The sequence below is a fragment of the Eptatretus burgeri genome, chromosome 15 (assembly GCF_056783735.1).
Source record: "Eptatretus burgeri isolate ZD-2024b chromosome 15, Ebu_testis_v1, whole genome shotgun sequence".
NCBI classification, from domain to species: Eukaryota; Metazoa; Chordata; class Myxini; order Myxiniformes; family Myxinidae; genus Eptatretus; species Eptatretus burgeri.
Genome location: NC_140975.1, coordinates 57,442,832 through 57,459,684, shown reverse-complemented (window position 1 = coordinate 57,459,684; position 16,853 = coordinate 57,442,832). Strand labels below are relative to the sequence as shown.

Here is a 16,853-nt window from a genome sequence, read left to right as displayed (position 1 = left end):
TCTTCCTTCTCTCTCTTCCTTCTCTCTCTCTCTCTCTCTCTCTCTCTCTCTCTTTTCTCTCTCTTCTCTCTCTCTCTTCTCTCTCTCTCTCTCTCTTCTCTCTCTCTTCTCTCTCTCTTCTCTCTCTCTTCTCTCTCTCTCCTCTCTCTCTTCTCTCTCTCTTCTCTCTCTCTTCTTTCTCTCTCTTCTTTCTCTCTCTTCTCTCTCTTCTCTCTCTTCTCTCTCTTCTCTCTTTTCTCTCTCTCTCTCTCTCTCTCTCTCTCTCTCTCTCTCTCTCTCTCTTCTTTCTCTCTCTCTCTCTCTCTCTTCTCTCTCTTCTCTCTCTTCTCTCTTTTCTCTCTCTCTCTCTCTCTCTCTCTCTCTCTCTCTCTCTCTCTCTCTTCTTTCTCTCTCTCTCTCTCTCTTCTTTCTCTCTCTCTCTTTTTTATAGTCTGCGGAGGGAGTGTCTGTGCTGTGGAAGCTTTTTTTTTCCTCCCCATTAAGAGGAAGTTAGGAAAAATTCTCCATGGGTAATGACATTACTTGAACCTCCTGTTTTGGGGAAGGCAATTGTTTCTAAGAGTAGAAGATTGTTTTTTGTGTGTGTGTGTGCTCATTTCATGTCAGCGTGTTACGTGGAAACTCAAAGGAATTAATCTATTTCAGAAAATACAGTTTACTTGAGTGATAAATGCCTCAAGTTGATTCTTTTATTTAGGGCATAAAGACAATTTATGATTTAAAATAATAATAATCATCTCATCGACTATGTGTCACGGGCAACTGTTGTTTCGGAAAAGACCAAAGTTGGCAACACAGTGCATGGGTTTCCTGCCTTTAGGCAACACACAGTTTCCTGCCTTATTTCAATGCTTCCTGATTTGCAAACACCATTTTGGTTATCAGAGTGGAAAGAATACTCACACTCCCATAGTTTCCTTGTAAGGCCCTCTTTACGATCCCTCATGCAAAAATAAAACACAGTTGGAACAGAAACAGTCACCTAGGTAAATTCATCCATTATTCTACCTGTCTGCCGAAGCAGGCTTACACCAGCCTTCATGAAGACTTCTGTTCCAACCCAGCTGGGAATGGTGAAGCAAATTTCATGAATAATACTCGTGGGGAATGCTTGCAGACTGCAAGCAGAATCTGGGGTGCATCCTAATTCCTAGATGTAGACAAAATAAATATCATCTTTAGATGTTTAATGAAGTGGATTTTGCTTGCCTCAACTAAATCAATAATGAATGATCAGAATGGGTTTGTTTAACACTTTGTAGCGAAAGTGATATTTAATGTAATACCTCAGAAGTCGTAAAATGAAACAATTGTTTACATTCTATTTGGTTGCTAGACAACATTAAGAGGCAGAGTTGAGGATTCGAAGATCTGGAAGTTGTAAACCGAAGTGGAAAAACAAACAGTAATTGTCATGTTGTTGTGGCTGCTCCCACGTTGCACATCGTAAACAATGAAGCCAATTTGAGTTATCATGATGTCTTTCCTTTTTGAAATGTTGATTAAATTTAGGTTTGTAACAATTTACGTCATAGACTGCAATGGAGATTGTGATTCTATTTCTGATCTGGTTAAATTCCTAACCTGACGATAAACACAACATTGTGTACAGAACAGTATAACAGTGATTTTGCATGCTATTAATAGACGATGAGCATATTCAGCCTGTTCCTTTGCTGACAGGTTTAATCAAAACACAGCAAGTTATACTTCGCAAACAGATTGCATGTGTATCCGTGAGTCTCAATGAGGATGCAAAATGAAGTGAAACGTGAAAAAAATGATCTTTTATAACATGTAGTAGTTGTAGTTGTTGGTATTCCTGATGCTCCTGTCATCATTGTTGTTCGTGTGCTCTTTCCGTGTACTTTTGTATATTTTTTTCTATTGCTTCGAGACGTATGACTACATATAATTTTGTGTGTTCCTCCATGTTCATCAAGCTTTATTCTGAAAGGTTCCTGCTTTTGTGGGATAAAACTAGGACCACTGGACCTGGAGCTTATCTGGCCCCCCAGCCTAATGGTGTAACCCAAATTTGGGAGCATTCTGACTGGTGGGTCTGGGGAAGATTTTTGAATGGATTTACAATTTTCCAATTAATTTATTCCGTCCACCATTTTGGCACACTTTCGGTTATGTGATCGGCATGACCTCCACAATTTAACATCCCTACCCTGACCTAATGTTGTAACCCAAATTTGGGAGCATTCTGACTGGTGGGTCTGGAGAAGATTTTTGAAGGAATTTACTGAGTCCGCCATTTTGACCTACTTAAAGCAACGTGACAGGAACGAGCTTTGCAATCCCCGTTTAATACCAGTCAGGAGAGGAACCTTGCTGCCAAATTCCAGCCGGATCAGCCCAGCGGTTGGCCGGAGAAGTCAAAATAGGAGACGGACGGACGGACAGATGGATGGATGGTGCACGATGACAATGAATTCCAGATAAGTTAAAAATGGGATCATTGGAACTGCTGCAGCTCCAAGTCCTGCTAAATGACACTTTTTTTTGATTAAGCGGACGTGATGTTTTACAACTTAACGCTGATGCGCTGATGCAGACAGCGCTTATTTTTCCCATCCACCCTCTAATAGCGGGAGTCTACATTACAATTTAATATCCCCCCCCCCCCCAAAGCCGTTAAATATTACCAAACCCAGCAGTCTTTCCTGAGCGTGGGAAGTGAAAGGTGGGAACACACTTATAAATACAATTGTTTATTGAAAGAAATATGGGAGGGAATACGGGACGCTAAAAACAAAGGACCGGACAGACTTTGCATACAAAAGAGAAATGAATAAGGGGTCGCACATACGAACACAAAAATGAAATAATGAACTCACCCTCTCATGGCGCCAATACACAGACTTACATGAACAATTGGAACAGGCGAGAACTTGAGCAAATGCTACAGCGAGTTGATCCTTCCGGTTATTGGCGAATCACACTGCATGGCTCGTGGTTGGGTGTCTCCACGCCACTCCAATAGCAACAGGCCGGATGAGTCAGAAACAGCGTGAAGGTGACGAATGGCATGTCAGGCTGAGTGTCCCACAAGCTGGAGAACAGAGTGCCAGGCAGAAAATCTAGGGCCATCAGAATTCACACGCGTGCACGCAGCTTTTATACCTTTAAGTACCACCTTCCAGCACACGGCTGGTCCCGCAATTAGCTGTCTCGCCACCTGGGACTTCATAAGAGTGTCCCATCCATGTGCAGGGCCTTACTGCAGCTCATCACACCTGCTAGCACTCGGTCCTCCATATGGCGGCCAGCCAGGGGGATCCCCAAAGCAGCATGCATAGTGATTTTAAATGCCCGTTTTTCACTCACCTCAAGTCCTTCACTTGGCCTCACCTGTAGAATGGAGTTTTTACATAATAACATCCTTACCTGATACTGTTCTATAATGGATGCTCAATGCCTCCTCAGTGCACATATTACATGCAATCTATCTCTGACGTCCCCCTAGTTAAGGCCCTGTCACACCTTGACGTTTTAGCCAGCATATGGCAACGTATCAAAATGTATGTAAAACGCTGGCGTACGCTGAACTATTGATGTTTTATCCAGTTTTGGGCGTATTCATAACGAGTTGGACGTATGCATAACTTATTAGTAACGTACACAGAACGTTTCGCTAACATATAGATAACTTATACCAACGAATGCTTAGCGTGTTGTCGGCGTTCACAACCTATGCCCAACGATAGTCTAACTTATGCATAGCGCGGCAGCGTATCACCGACGATCACATGGCATAGGCTATTAATAGGCTTCCGCTCAACGATTTAAATCATAACCACACTCGACATCGAAGTGTCAAGCCGCTGTCACACTTTGACGTTTTAGCCAGGGTATGCCGACGTATAAAAATTTGCTGAATATGCTGGCACACGTCGAATACGTTATGGGTAAGTTGTGTATACGTTAAGAGCACGCTGAAGCACGCTGGCATACGTCGTAGTACGCCGAGTACATCGACAAATTTTAAGCATGCTGAAAATTTTTCGACGTATGCCAGCGTATGACGCACACGTTCCGCTTACGCTGGCCATAAGTTGTAGGCACGTTACGCGATCGTTGATACAGGTCGACACACGTTACTTGTAAGTTACTCATAAGTCGAAACACGTCGAGGTAATGTTTAGCGTTCCCGAAACTTATTTCTAACCTATGAGTAACGTGTGGTAGGCACGTTACGCGATCATTGACACACATCGACACACCTTACTTGTAAGTTACTCATAAGTCGAAACACGTCGAGGTAATGTTTAGCGTTCCCAAAACTTATTTCTAACCTATGAGTAACGTGCTTTGAACCTACGAGTAATGTGCTTTGAACCTATGTGTAACGTATCTCCAACGCATATTGACGTATGTAGATGTACTTGACGTCTTCTGGACGACCACAGAACTTACTGAATGTGTTACTAACTTACAGCTACCGTATAATAGCGTATTGGCAGCGTTTAGGGGAATTGGTATATAAAAATGGGGTTCACACAGGAGGAACCCATCAGTGTTCCAGACTCCATGTTTTTTTTTTTGTTTTTTTTTCTTCTTCGGCATGACGGTGATGTTGACACTTCGATTTCTAGTGAGGTTATGATTTAAATAGTTGAGCGGCAGCCTATTAATTATATTATATTATAACCGCACTAGAAATCGAAGTGTCAAAATCACCATCATGCCGAAGAAGGAAAATAAACAAATAAAAAAACCATGGAGTCTGGAACACTGATGCTAAACATTACCTCGACGTGTTTCGACTTATGAGTAACTTACAAGTAACGTGTGTCGACCTGTGTTAACGATCGCGTAATGTGCCTACAACACGTTACTCATAGGTTAGAAATAAGTTTCGGGTATGCTAAACATTACCTCGACGTGTTTCTACTTATGAGTAACTTATAAGTAACGTGTGTCAACGATCACGTAACGTGCCTACAACTTATGGCCAGCGTATGCGGAACGTGTGAGTCATACGCTGGCATACGTCGAAAAATTTTGAGCATGTTAAAATTTGTCGATGAGCTCGGCGTACTCCGATGTATGCCAGCATACTACGGCGTATGCCAGCGTGCTCTTAACGTATACACAACTTACCCATAACGTATTTGATGTGTGCCAGCGTATTAGACAAATTTTTCATACGTCAGCATACGCTGGCTAAATCATCAAGGTGTGACAGGGCCTTTAGATGTGTAAAGCTGGCCTAGCCGATGCACACAGACCATGCTAACTTATCACGTCGTTCTGGCTATTCCCTCCTCCCACCCCACCCCCCCCACACTTTCCACATAACACACACCACTGTACACTGTGTAAATAATAAATGTTTATGAATTTCTACCACTCACTGTACATCGTCCATAAACGACAACTTCTCCAATCATACAGTCATAAAATCCAAGAAACACTATCTCCCTTGGAGAATGATTGTACCCGTGCAAGGTCACGTTACGCACCGTGGTCTTCGGTCACGTAACCCTCCGTGAGCATGAGAGATGCTCCACAGGCCGACTTTCACTGACAGAAATTTTTTACAGAAATTTACGCACTGTTATTGTTCTACGACAACAGGAACATTTTAGAATAAAGCATGACGTAAAGAAGGACTAACATGCGCCTCTTCCTTGGCGGTGCAGATGTATTTGTACTGGGTGGTCAATATCAGCACCGGAGCAACGCAAAAATGAAGGGAAGAATAAAATGATATGATGTAAGTAAATTGTTTCCTTTGATGGTTTTCACAATTCATTTTGGCAATCTCATTTGTATTTCGAGGATTTTCGAACGTATGGCCTCGTATCAATGTTGAACTTGCCAGGACAAAGTAATCTTTCTTTATTTCCAGGTTAATTTCCAGATACATGGATTGTTAATGTAGGGAATTATGCATGGATGAAGCCATGTTCTCAATGTTTGTTGTAACCGGGATGCCTGTAGATGGAAACACGCAATATTTAAAGTATGCACTGTAACACTTGCCAGGGTACACCGTAACACTTTCCACGGTACATCGTACCACATGCCATGGTACACCGTGTGTTAACGACAAATGTTTACGATGTACTACCGCTGTACATGGTCTGTAAAGAAAAACGCAGAAACATTTCTCAAATGATACCACCATAAAATCGAGAAACACCCACTCCCCTTAGGAGCGATCTACCCGTGAAAGATCCCATGACGTGGCATTGTCTTCAGTCACATCACCCACCATGAGCAGAGTGAGGCAACACGGGCCGACTTTTGTTTCCGGATATTTTCGTTTGTGGATATTTACCTGCAGTTTTGTGATTTTTACCTCCACCACCGAAGGTGAAGGAGGTTATGTTTTCAGCCCTCTCCGTTTTTGTTTGTTTGTCTGTTTGTCTGTGTGCAGGATATCTCAAAAATTTGCGGACGGATCCGGATGAACTTTGGTGGACAGGTTGGGTGTGTGACAAGGACGAACTCATTACATTTTGGTGAAGATCCGGATCCGGATCCGACTAGTAGAATTTTTTAAGTGATTCTTCACCATTCAGAGAAAGGGCCAAAAACTATATACAGCACGATATCTCAAAAAGTTGGGGACGGATTCGGCCGAAACTTGGTGGACATGTTGAGTGTGTGACAAGGAAGAATTGTTTTAATTTTCGTGAAGATCCAAGTCCGGATCCAATAATTTTTTTAAGTGATTCTTCCCTATCGAGAGATAGGGCCAAACTAATATAGAGCACGATATCTCAAAAGGCTGTGGACGGATTCGGATGAAATTCGTCCGATGAAATTCGGACGAATCAACCTGTCCACTTAGTGGACAGGTTGGGTGTGTGACCACGACGAATTGATTCGATTTTAGTGAAGATCGGAATCCGGATCCGATAATTTTTTAAAGTGATTCTTCACCATTGAGAGCTAGGGCCAAAAACGATATATAGCATGATACTCTATTTCAAAAAGGTATTGGGCCCGATATGTTCCCATGGATCAGGCATTGCGTGGCGGAGGTATGTGCTCTACCAAGTGCCCTTCTTGTTTTTCATGGAATCGTGGCTTTCAGTTACATCAGTATGCGAGTTTTAGCTTCATCTCGGCCACCTAGAAGGTACTAAACATTTGTATTAGTCAGTCAGTTGTTCAAAAGAGCTTTATACAGTACATGTTATGATTATATCCAAATGGTTGAAAGGAATCAAGACTATCGCAAATGTATTCTTGATCCATCAAATTTGAAAAATCCTTTACGGAAAGGTTTGGAAATTAAACTTTCTTTGAGGGATTGTCCAAATTGGATAGAACGCCAAACCCCAAGGATCCCAAAGCGGGTAAAATATTGATTATGCTCTCACAGTTGTCTACGTGATCTCTTAACCAAACTAGTTGTGATTGCTTTTGAAACTATTAATCCTCGATTGCTCTCAGTGGAGCGACAGTTCTGGCTTTTATTACAACTTCCTCGATCCTTCTACATCAGTCCATAGAGATACAAAAGGTGTTATATTCCAGCTATCAGGAGTGTTTGCAAATCCTGGTTAAAATGAGACAAATAAATTGCAACAATTGTGCCTTCGAGATGCTCAGACTATAAAATGTTTTCTTTACTATTGATTATATCAGCATCTCAATTAACAAGCATACTCAATGACTAATCTCGTGATCGTCACCTGTTAACATGTTGGGTTAATTTATTGGCAAATGTATATCGGTCAAGATCTACACAAGCCACAATACTTTCAACTTTCATACATTAATTCGTATGCAGCCTGTGGCTTCTTGGCTGCATCATTTTCTGGGGGCACAGCTGTGCCACTGATGCAGTTCCCCTCTGTTACCAACACATTGGTACTCATTTTGCCAACCTTGGAAGGATGACAGACTGAGTCAATCCACCTGGTGTTAATTCAACAGACAAACAGGAACTTTAACTCCAGAACCTAAGATCTTAAGCCAGCCACTTTAACCGTTAAGCCAACACTAGCCTTTTCTGAAGTTGATGCAATATTTTCAGAGCTGGCATGCGGTCTTTGCCATCTGTATGTGTAACGACTCAGCGTGGGTGTGTTCAAACCAAGCAGAGTGTTGTTCTAAAAAAAAAGTTTTTTTTTTTTAAACCTCCCTCTTTGTGCTGCTCAGGAAACATTTAAAATGGAAATATTACACATAATGGGAATATGTATGTCTCAGCAAGCTGGCAGGTTCCCATCCAAACGATGGATAACAGTTCCCACGGACACTCACGGGTGTGGACTCACTTGTGGTCTCCCTCTTTGTCTACAAGAGGGTTGTTGGTGGGATTTACGCAATTTAGATAAAAGTGTGTCAGCCCTCTCTCCCACTATGCTGAACCTAATAATCTGCCCCCAATGATTTTTACTCTACCAAGGCCGACATGGAATCATTGAATAGGATTGCTGAGTTTGAAAGGACAAAACGAGTGACCTTCCTTGCCCATTGTTGAACAGTTTGGTCATTGTTAAAATGAGAGAAGTCTCACTGCAAAAGGCTGCAGTACTTTTGGTGCACGCTCACTGCTTTACGTCTCTGGTGTCGGTTCGATTCCCACGGCTCTTTGGGCATGATCTTAAATTTTTTTCATTCTATCTCTCCTCCCCCTTCAAGGATATTAAAGATACAAGAACACCTTTTGAAAATGTTAAGACTTTGACATGATACCATGCATTATAAATAAATGATGCAACAGCTAAATTATTCTCGAAAGTAAAGGATGCGTTTATAGATCGTGGTGGTTTACGAATTCTCTTTCAAAGAATAACTCAAACCAAACCCCAATTACACAGCTTGGAAGGAAAGATTTGAGATCTTTGCTTGCCAAGCTAACTAAAACGAGACACATGAAACAGAACCTGCTCTGCCAAAAGCGGCATGATGATTATGGTGGTCATGAGGTTGAAGCAGTCTGCATTATTAAGGCCTGAAATAAGAAACAGCTTGTTTGTGCACCTGACTACGAAGCAGGAGATATTCATTAAAGTGTAACGATTCTCACACACATCCGTTTCCAAGACTTTCATTATAATCTTCATTCAGTGAAAGCCAAAGTATCTCAAGTGTACACAGGAGATGGCGTGTGTGTGTGTGTGTGTGTGTGTGTGTGTGTGTGTGTGTGTGTGTGTGTGTGTGTGTGTGTATACATACATATACACCGGGTGTAGTGGCGTGCGCCTGTAATCCGGCTACTCGGAGGCTTGGGTTGGAGGATCGCTTGAGGACGGGAGCTCTGCGATGGGCTGCGCGATGAGAGGGTGGAGGGCAGCCCGGAATCATGGCAAAACCCAATCCTTATCCCTGTGTCGTAAGAGGTGATCAGGGTTGCGTCAGGAAGGGCATCCGGTGTAAAACCTATGCCAAATCAGTATGCGGATCATAACGGATGATATATATATATATATATATATATATATATATATATATATATATATATATATATATATGTATATATATTGTTGCAGACCAGGTATCGGCGACGAGCACGACCGCTAGATGGAGCTGCAGAGTCGACTCTACCGGACACCCGGAATTTAGATCATACCTTTCGGAAAACTCCGACAAGTACGGGTCCCTTCCCGGACCGTGAATCGTCAATAATTACACCACGTGGTACAGGGTTATTTGCCAATCTTCAAAATACCTTGAGCTCCACGTGGCGAGTTTACCGAGTATTTACACCCTCGAATGCGCTCGTACGGAACGAGCTGCTCGCGTGCTCGAACCATGTGCGACCCGAGCGGATGATCACCGAGATCCGTCGGTCCAAATGTCCCCTTACGGCGGCAACAACGTCCTTGCTAATCCTCCAACATGCGTCATGCAAAGCCAATGGAAGGAAACACAGCAACGAACTGATGCATTTAACACATGGCTTTATTTATAATGGGGGCAAGGGGGCACGCAAGAAGCAGAGTTATCCGAATATGGAGATGCAAGGCAATTTATGTACAAGCAAAGAGCACTTATACAATTCCTACTTACTAGACTGGCGCCACACACACACACACACACACACACACACACACACACACACACACACACACACACACACACACACACACACACACACACACACACACACACACACACAATAAACGGTGGCCAGAGCCTTTATTGAGGCCTCCAGCTCGGAGGGAAAGGCGAGCTGAAGACCAGAGCCTGCCTCGGACCTGTCCACCTCGTGTGGTTTGGGCGAGCCGATTCGAACCAGGCACCAGCGAGAGGCGAGCAGAATCCAGACACCAGCGAACCGCGATCAGCCTCCTGAGCTCCGCACGGCGCTCGTCCTGGCAACCAAAACCTCTCCTCTGTATCCTAAACTGTTGAGAAGGCAGGAGGTTTCTCTGCCACTTCCCCAATTCTTTGAGTTGAACGTCAAAGCGAGGACTGATAACCCCAATGCTCGTTCAACCTGCCCGTCAGATTGACCACAACCTTGCCTGCTCAGTGGTCAACAACTATCTCAAACACTCACTAGTTCACCGACAGAGAGCCAGCACGCACCCCTTGTGGTTCTTTTGGAGGCAGGATCTCTCAAGCTCAAGCTCTCGTGGTCCGATCGTGCCCCACCCTTATTCACCCTGTCTCGAGGGTGGGGGGGAGTGCCTCCGCTCTCCCTCACTGGACAGTTTTGGCGCGCAGAATCGCTCGTCGCCCTGTCATTGGCCAAAACGTGCGGCAAGTCCGTCGATTGGCCCGGGGGCGTGGTGACGTCAGGCGGACCGCCTTTCTCACCGTCGCGAGGCTCCTCCTTGAACTCCGCCCACCAAACAGGCAGAGGAACATTATTCTGCGTGGGCTCCGCCCACCAAACAGGCAGAGGAACATTATCCTGCGTGGGCTCCGCCCACGTACGTGCTGACATGCACGCAGACAATGGTGTCGGTGTGAGGAAGCGAGGTGAAGGCATGTTGTTGTAGTTGATGGTGGTGTAAAAATAAACGAAAACCCTGACTATCAAAGTCACTTCGCAGCGCATGTACATGTAATCACCCATTAGACACGGGACGGGGACCCCAACGAAAAACACATACTTTCCGATATAATTGTTCTATAGGACCTGGATGTTGAGTGCAGTAAGCTTCCAAATTCGTAACAATATATATGTTGTTGCGGGCAGGGGTCCGGTGGCGAGAATGACCACTAGGTGGGGGAGGTTACGTCGTCTCACACCAGACTCCCCGGAATTGTAGGCCGTCACTCCAGATAATTCCGTGTGCCGGCGGGTCACTAAACCGACCATGGAACGCCAATATCTCAACCACGTGGTGCAGGGTCTTTTTGTCTCGAACCAATTTACCTAATTAACCATGCGGTGTCATCTACCGGGGAACCACGCCCTCGGCACGTCTTGCCCAAGCCGGATCACTCTACCGACTACCAGCTGCTAACTACCTTACCGGCTCGGATGCAGTCGAGCGGGCCTGCCAACAACGTACCGGCTAGGATGAACCGATTATCGGGTATAAAGACCTGGCTAAAACTCAGATCCAAACCATGCTGGACCAATGAAAGAAAGGACGGAAACGAACTGGGAACATTTCTATTAATGGTTTTATTTACAATAAAGAGGACACAGAGCAAGCTTACCGCGGAATATACAAGCAATAATTTACAATGTTCAAAAACACTTATACAGTTTCTACTTATAAGACGGGCCCACACACTCAGACGATTTATTAAAAGACCCCGGAAGCAAGAGAGGGAGAGACGAGCTGGGGGTCGCAGTTCTCTTGGGAACCTGCACGTTGAAGGGAGGGAGTGCTCTGCGGTGCGGCACCTGCTAATGGTCGTGCGGCTCGGCCCACAATCACACGCGTGGGGCTCGTGCCCGTGGAGGAACCCGATTGGAGCAGTCGGAGTCCCAGGGCGGAGATCAGGGTCGCGGACGGGATCCAGGAAAAACTCCAGCGAACGCCAGCCAAATGCAGAACTTCACTCGAACGCCCTAGACTCCAGCTCAAACCGCACGATGCACACCAACCAACTCCCTTTGAGGATCGTGTCGTATTTTTATGGACCTCCCCGAACGGGGCGGGGGCTCGGTGGAACAGACGTCACTGTCCACCCTGATTGGACGGAGCTCCTATGGGTCCGCCCTTTCTGGGTGAGATTTCGGCCATGCCTGGAGAAAGCCCGCCCACTCCACGCGTGTGAGGACCCGTCAAGAAAGAGTTGGAGTGTTTGGAGAAGCCGAATAGGAACTGCGCAGAGATTCTGCCTCAGACAGCGAGTTGCCGGTTAGGCGAGTGAAGCGCTTGTTCAGTAGCAGTTTGTTGGTTTGTTTGTTGGATGGTTCGTTGGATGGTTTGTTGGATGGTCGAGATTTATTTAACCTAACTAAAAGAACATCGCCACGCACACCTTTCATTCTCCCACGAGACAAGAAAGGGGATCTGACTACACATATACTTAATGGAATAACTGACTTTTGGGACATCTGGATGTTTGAATGCATATGGTTTCCAGATCCGTAACAATATATCTATCTATACCAATAAAAGGCAGTGTGTGTGTGTGTGTCTCCTTCATAACTCCAAAACCATAACACCTAACAGCCTGAAACTTTGCATGCATACAAAGAAAACTCCAAGGAAGTGCAAGAGTGAAAATTGGGTGTTTGCGTTAATTAAAACACCCCTTTTTAAGATGATTAACGGCCTTATTTAATTATATCCTTCCTCAGGTGATCCTCGGCCACCTCACTGTCTCGGGTCTTCAGGTGTTTCCTGTGTAACCTCGCTGGGGTCTGAACCCACCATGTTTTTGGCCTGCTCAACCATGCTTTGCTTGGAACAGGCCGCAACGATTTCTTAACGATAAAGTTTTTTTCTCACTTTCCTCACTCATATTATCGATTGCCTGTTCATCATAGCTACAAATCGCTGGGTATATTGCAGTGCTTATAAACGCCTGGAGACGCCAGCATTTGTGGCTTTATTTCATTTGCGCATATGAATAACCGAGAGAATCTCTTAAACTCAGCATTATCACAAAATGTAAGCTCCAGATTTGAAAGTGTCAGCATTTCCGACTCCTAAAAAAAAGTGTTGATTTTACCAATTCAGACATTGCATGGGCATTTCCGTGTTCATAGTTGTATCAATGGCAATTGGTAATCGCTTGCCAAGCCAGGTGTTAGGTTGGAGTGCTTGCTTAAGTGCTTAAGCCACTTACCGAGTTGTACAGTACAGTTCGTGTCCCGATCGGGATGTACAGTCGACAGTTACTACAAGGTAGAGGTACGTATACAGCACACAAGAACAAATAGAGAAGAACACTGGGGCGAAAAAGGAATTAAGAGCCGCCAGGAAGGAAACAAGAGAGATGACGGCAATTAAAAACGAATGTAAAATCACACACAAGAAACTGACGAAGAGAGTAGAGGAGGTGGCACAGACGATGGGAACAAAGGAACGGGAAATGGAAACACAAATAGAAACAACGAAGGTGACGTTAGAGGGGGAAATACAAGGGGCGCATCAGGAATTAACGATGGTCAAAGAGGAGGTGGATGAGGTAAAAATCGAGGTTATTGAAATTAAAGCAAAACAGGTAGTGGAGTAAAAGAAGAGATTGTTGAATGCATGGACGTGTTATATTTGCGGCGTGACAGAGTACTGGAAGAACGGGAGGACGTGAGTATAACGAAGGTGAGTCATGGCGAGAGCGGGCACGTACATGATGCGATTGGGTGTGTGTCGAGCTTGGGGGAAATCAAGGACTCGGGTTTCTTGGAGTGCCCAATGTGCCGGAGTATGTACGGAGTGCATGTGACATAACATGAATGAGTGCACACGAAAGAGTGGGACACGGATCGACCCGGACGGGAGTAGCGGACCGGAGGGGCGAACCTCCTGAGCCGGACAGACTTGTATTGGAAACCATGCCCCGCAAGAGACGCTTGAACGGCATATCCAGGAGTGTGCACGGTCCGCACTTTGCCGACCGCTCAAGCACGGACGGTGGTGCGATGTGTTGATGGTTTCAGAGGGACCAGCATGTAAACGCTCCGTGACAGATAAATCACTGGAGCACGGACGGCGAAACAGAACGGATTTGGCTGCAATTTTTTTTTCCACGGGGACCAGGTGTGCAATATGCACGGTACCCCCCCCCCCCCCCCGGCATGAGCAATGGGCGTGGCGAGCATGGCTTGGTTCCCTGTGGGAAAACCCCAACTCCCAGTGGCAAGAATTCAAACACAAATTGGCTTGCAACAGACATGTGACTGAGCACCTCTGCGGACGCAGAGGGCTCATTATCATAGGAGACGGTGACAGTAACCCCCATGTGTGGAGTGCAGTGGTGAAACAGCCCCACACATACTCCGGGAAAAGGAGCACTAGCCTAAGGGGGTTGGCATTGTTAGGTCCACATGGGAGTGCCAGCGATGGTCGCCTCTATGTGGGTACCGAAGTATCGACCATGAGGGAGGGCTGGGATAAATTTAGGGACCAAGAGCGACAATAGGGACTGCTTAGGTAGAGACATGAACGTGTAGTGGGGACGTAGCTTAGTGATTGAGTTAAATGGAACGTGCATTAGTATAAGGGATGATGAGGGTGCACGAGTTAGTTATGGGGATGTAGTTAGGTGATGCTGTGTCAGTGAGTGGAAATGTGTTTGTGTGTGGTTGATGACATGAGTGTGAGGGTAGGGCAATGGCCGGTATGAGTGTGATGAATATAATGCATGGTGTGAAGGATTGAATGGGGGAGTGGATCCCACCCAAGGAAACCCAGGGGTTAGTTTAAAGTTAGGTAGAGGGATTAAGTAAATTTACCTACACATGGATGTCGTTATGCGGTTGGTGCTGATTGTGGAAAGTTTTTAAAAACATTTTTGTGTGTAGGGTGCAGGAGATAATGGACCGGCTGGGGGTATGGCTTGTGAGTGTAGTGGTCAGATGAAGCAGGCACCCTGGGCGCTGGGGTTTGTCGGCTAGGTGAGGCCGTGGGTAGTTCCAGGGGGCCATTAGTGTATTCCTGGACGCAGGTACCCAAGGAGAGGGGCCTGGCGTGCCAGTGTAGTGTTCATTGGGACCGGGTGCCCGAGCAGTGGGACCAGGGGCGCCAAAATGTCAAGTGGGCATCGAGAGTGAAGTGCCAGTGAGAGCATCCCCCAGGTTAGGGTGAGAAGCAGGCAAGCTCGGAGGCAGCTCCAGTGACCTGGGGGTGCTCATGGTGAATATGCAGGTGGGCAGACCTGCTAGTGGAGCCACACTACCCAGCCACGAAATTGTACGATGGCACAGAAAGAAAATTTGGTGGGCAAGGCCCAAAATTGTGAGAGCACCAACACGTAGGCGATGGGAATTTGTAACTGGGTTTTTCGAACCCCATAGTTTAACAAAGGCTTCTTGGCAGGGTATAACCCCGGGGAAAGTTTAAAAGTGTAACAATATTAGCGTAGTTAGGATTGATGAAGACCCCTTCGCACCATCCACTGTCGGGATGATTGCTGACTGCTGGACTTGCCCTCCTGTCGGACTCGAGAACGAGACTTGTCACGATGTAAGTGTAAGATTGCATGTAGTTCAGCTCTTCTTTCCCATGGAACCTTGGGGGGATTGGGTACGAATTTGGCAATGGGGATAGTGGTGTATAGGAGACGAGACGGAGCGACGAATTGTAAAAGAGGGGGGCTCGGGTAGTGTATATGGGAAAGTCGGATGGATGATGGAAACGTTTAAGGCATTGATGAGTGAAATGAAAACGAATGCGTGCGATATGGACGCCAAGATGGATGCAAACACGCTGGATCTGTGGGGTGATTTACAAGCCACGAATGGCAAAATGGATGCAATAAGGGGCGACATGGATGCAAATATGCAAACACTGTGGGGTGAAATGCAGAGCATGGGGCCAGGCCTGCAGGCGGGCAGAATCGCAATTATGTGCAACGAAGCGCGGACGGTGGAGTGCAAAATGGCGGTGCCACGTGGCAGTACGACCGAACCAACGGGGGGGGGGGGGAGTGTGGACTGTGTTGGCCCCACGGTGGAGCACAAACTAATTCAGGAGATGTGTAAGGCGAGACTCGTGCAGGTGAGAGAGAGAGAGAGCGACGGTTACACAGAGGGAAAAAGTAAATGGGGTGACTGAGACGTGTAAGAGACACGTGGAGACGAGGGAGATAATGAACGAGGTGACAGAATTAACAGAGACGCGGGAGATGAAAACGGTAGAGGAGAGACTACATGAAAGTAAAGACGAGCACACACACATGGAAGTAGTAGAGGACAATGAGGAGAAGCTCGGGGAATGATTCGTGACCCGGTGCAAGCAGCCGGATAGCCTCTTTCAGGAACAAGGGGAGGGAATATTCCCCCTTGAAGCGGATCTCGACCAGGTGGGTCCGGTCGAGCTTTGTGAGGTAGAGGGGGCGAGTGCTGTTGACGGGTGCACACAGAGCTTGGGGGGGTGTGAAGGCCCCGGAACCCCTTGTGGCACAAATCCCCAGCGTGATTGTTCCTGTATGTGTGTTTACAAGTGTGGCAAAATGCGTGCTGCAACACGCGCATAGCGTGGGTGAAAGGCGTTGTGTGGAAGGGACCGCGTGTGTGAGTGAAATGGTGTGCGAGGTTGCGAGTGAGCCGAAATGCGTGCTTTCCAGCACACCGGGTGGGGATGAAGCACCGTGTGTGGAAGAGACAGCGTGTGCGAGTGAAATGGCGAGCGTGAGTGAAAAGGTGTGTGTGAGTGAAACCCCCTGTGCAGGTGAAATGCCGTGTGGGAGTGGAACCACGTGTGCGAGTGAAAGGGCATGCGTGAGTGAATGGCCGTGTGTGAGAGGGACCGGGTGTGTGAGGTCGCTGTATGTGAGGGAGATGGCGATCGGTATGC

The 16,853-nt window shown here is 46.2% G+C and overlaps 2 long non-coding RNA genes across 6 annotated transcripts in view; one reads left to right on the top strand and one right to left on the bottom strand.

Annotated features, from left to right (window-relative positions):
- Positions 1-16,853, top strand: part of LOC147012253 (uncharacterized) — a 61,567-nt gene that overhangs the window by 29,837 nt on the left and 14,877 nt on the right. For 3 of the 5 annotated variants that reach the window (XR_015051532.1, XR_015051533.1, XR_015051536.1), the window contains one exon: positions 5,655-5,728. The exons of the other annotated variants lie outside the window; for them this stretch is intronic. This is a non-coding gene — a long non-coding RNA (uncharacterized LOC147012253). The remainder of the gene's footprint in view (positions 1-5,654; positions 5,729-16,853) is intronic. 5 annotated transcript variants of the gene reach the window in all.
- The window catches only part of LOC147012252 (uncharacterized), a 71,681-nt gene continuing 55,935 nt past the window's right edge, over positions 1,108-16,853 (bottom strand). The window contains exon 3 of the long non-coding RNA XR_015051538.1: positions 1,108-3,061. This is a non-coding gene — a long non-coding RNA (uncharacterized LOC147012252). The remainder of the gene's footprint in view (positions 3,062-16,853) is intronic.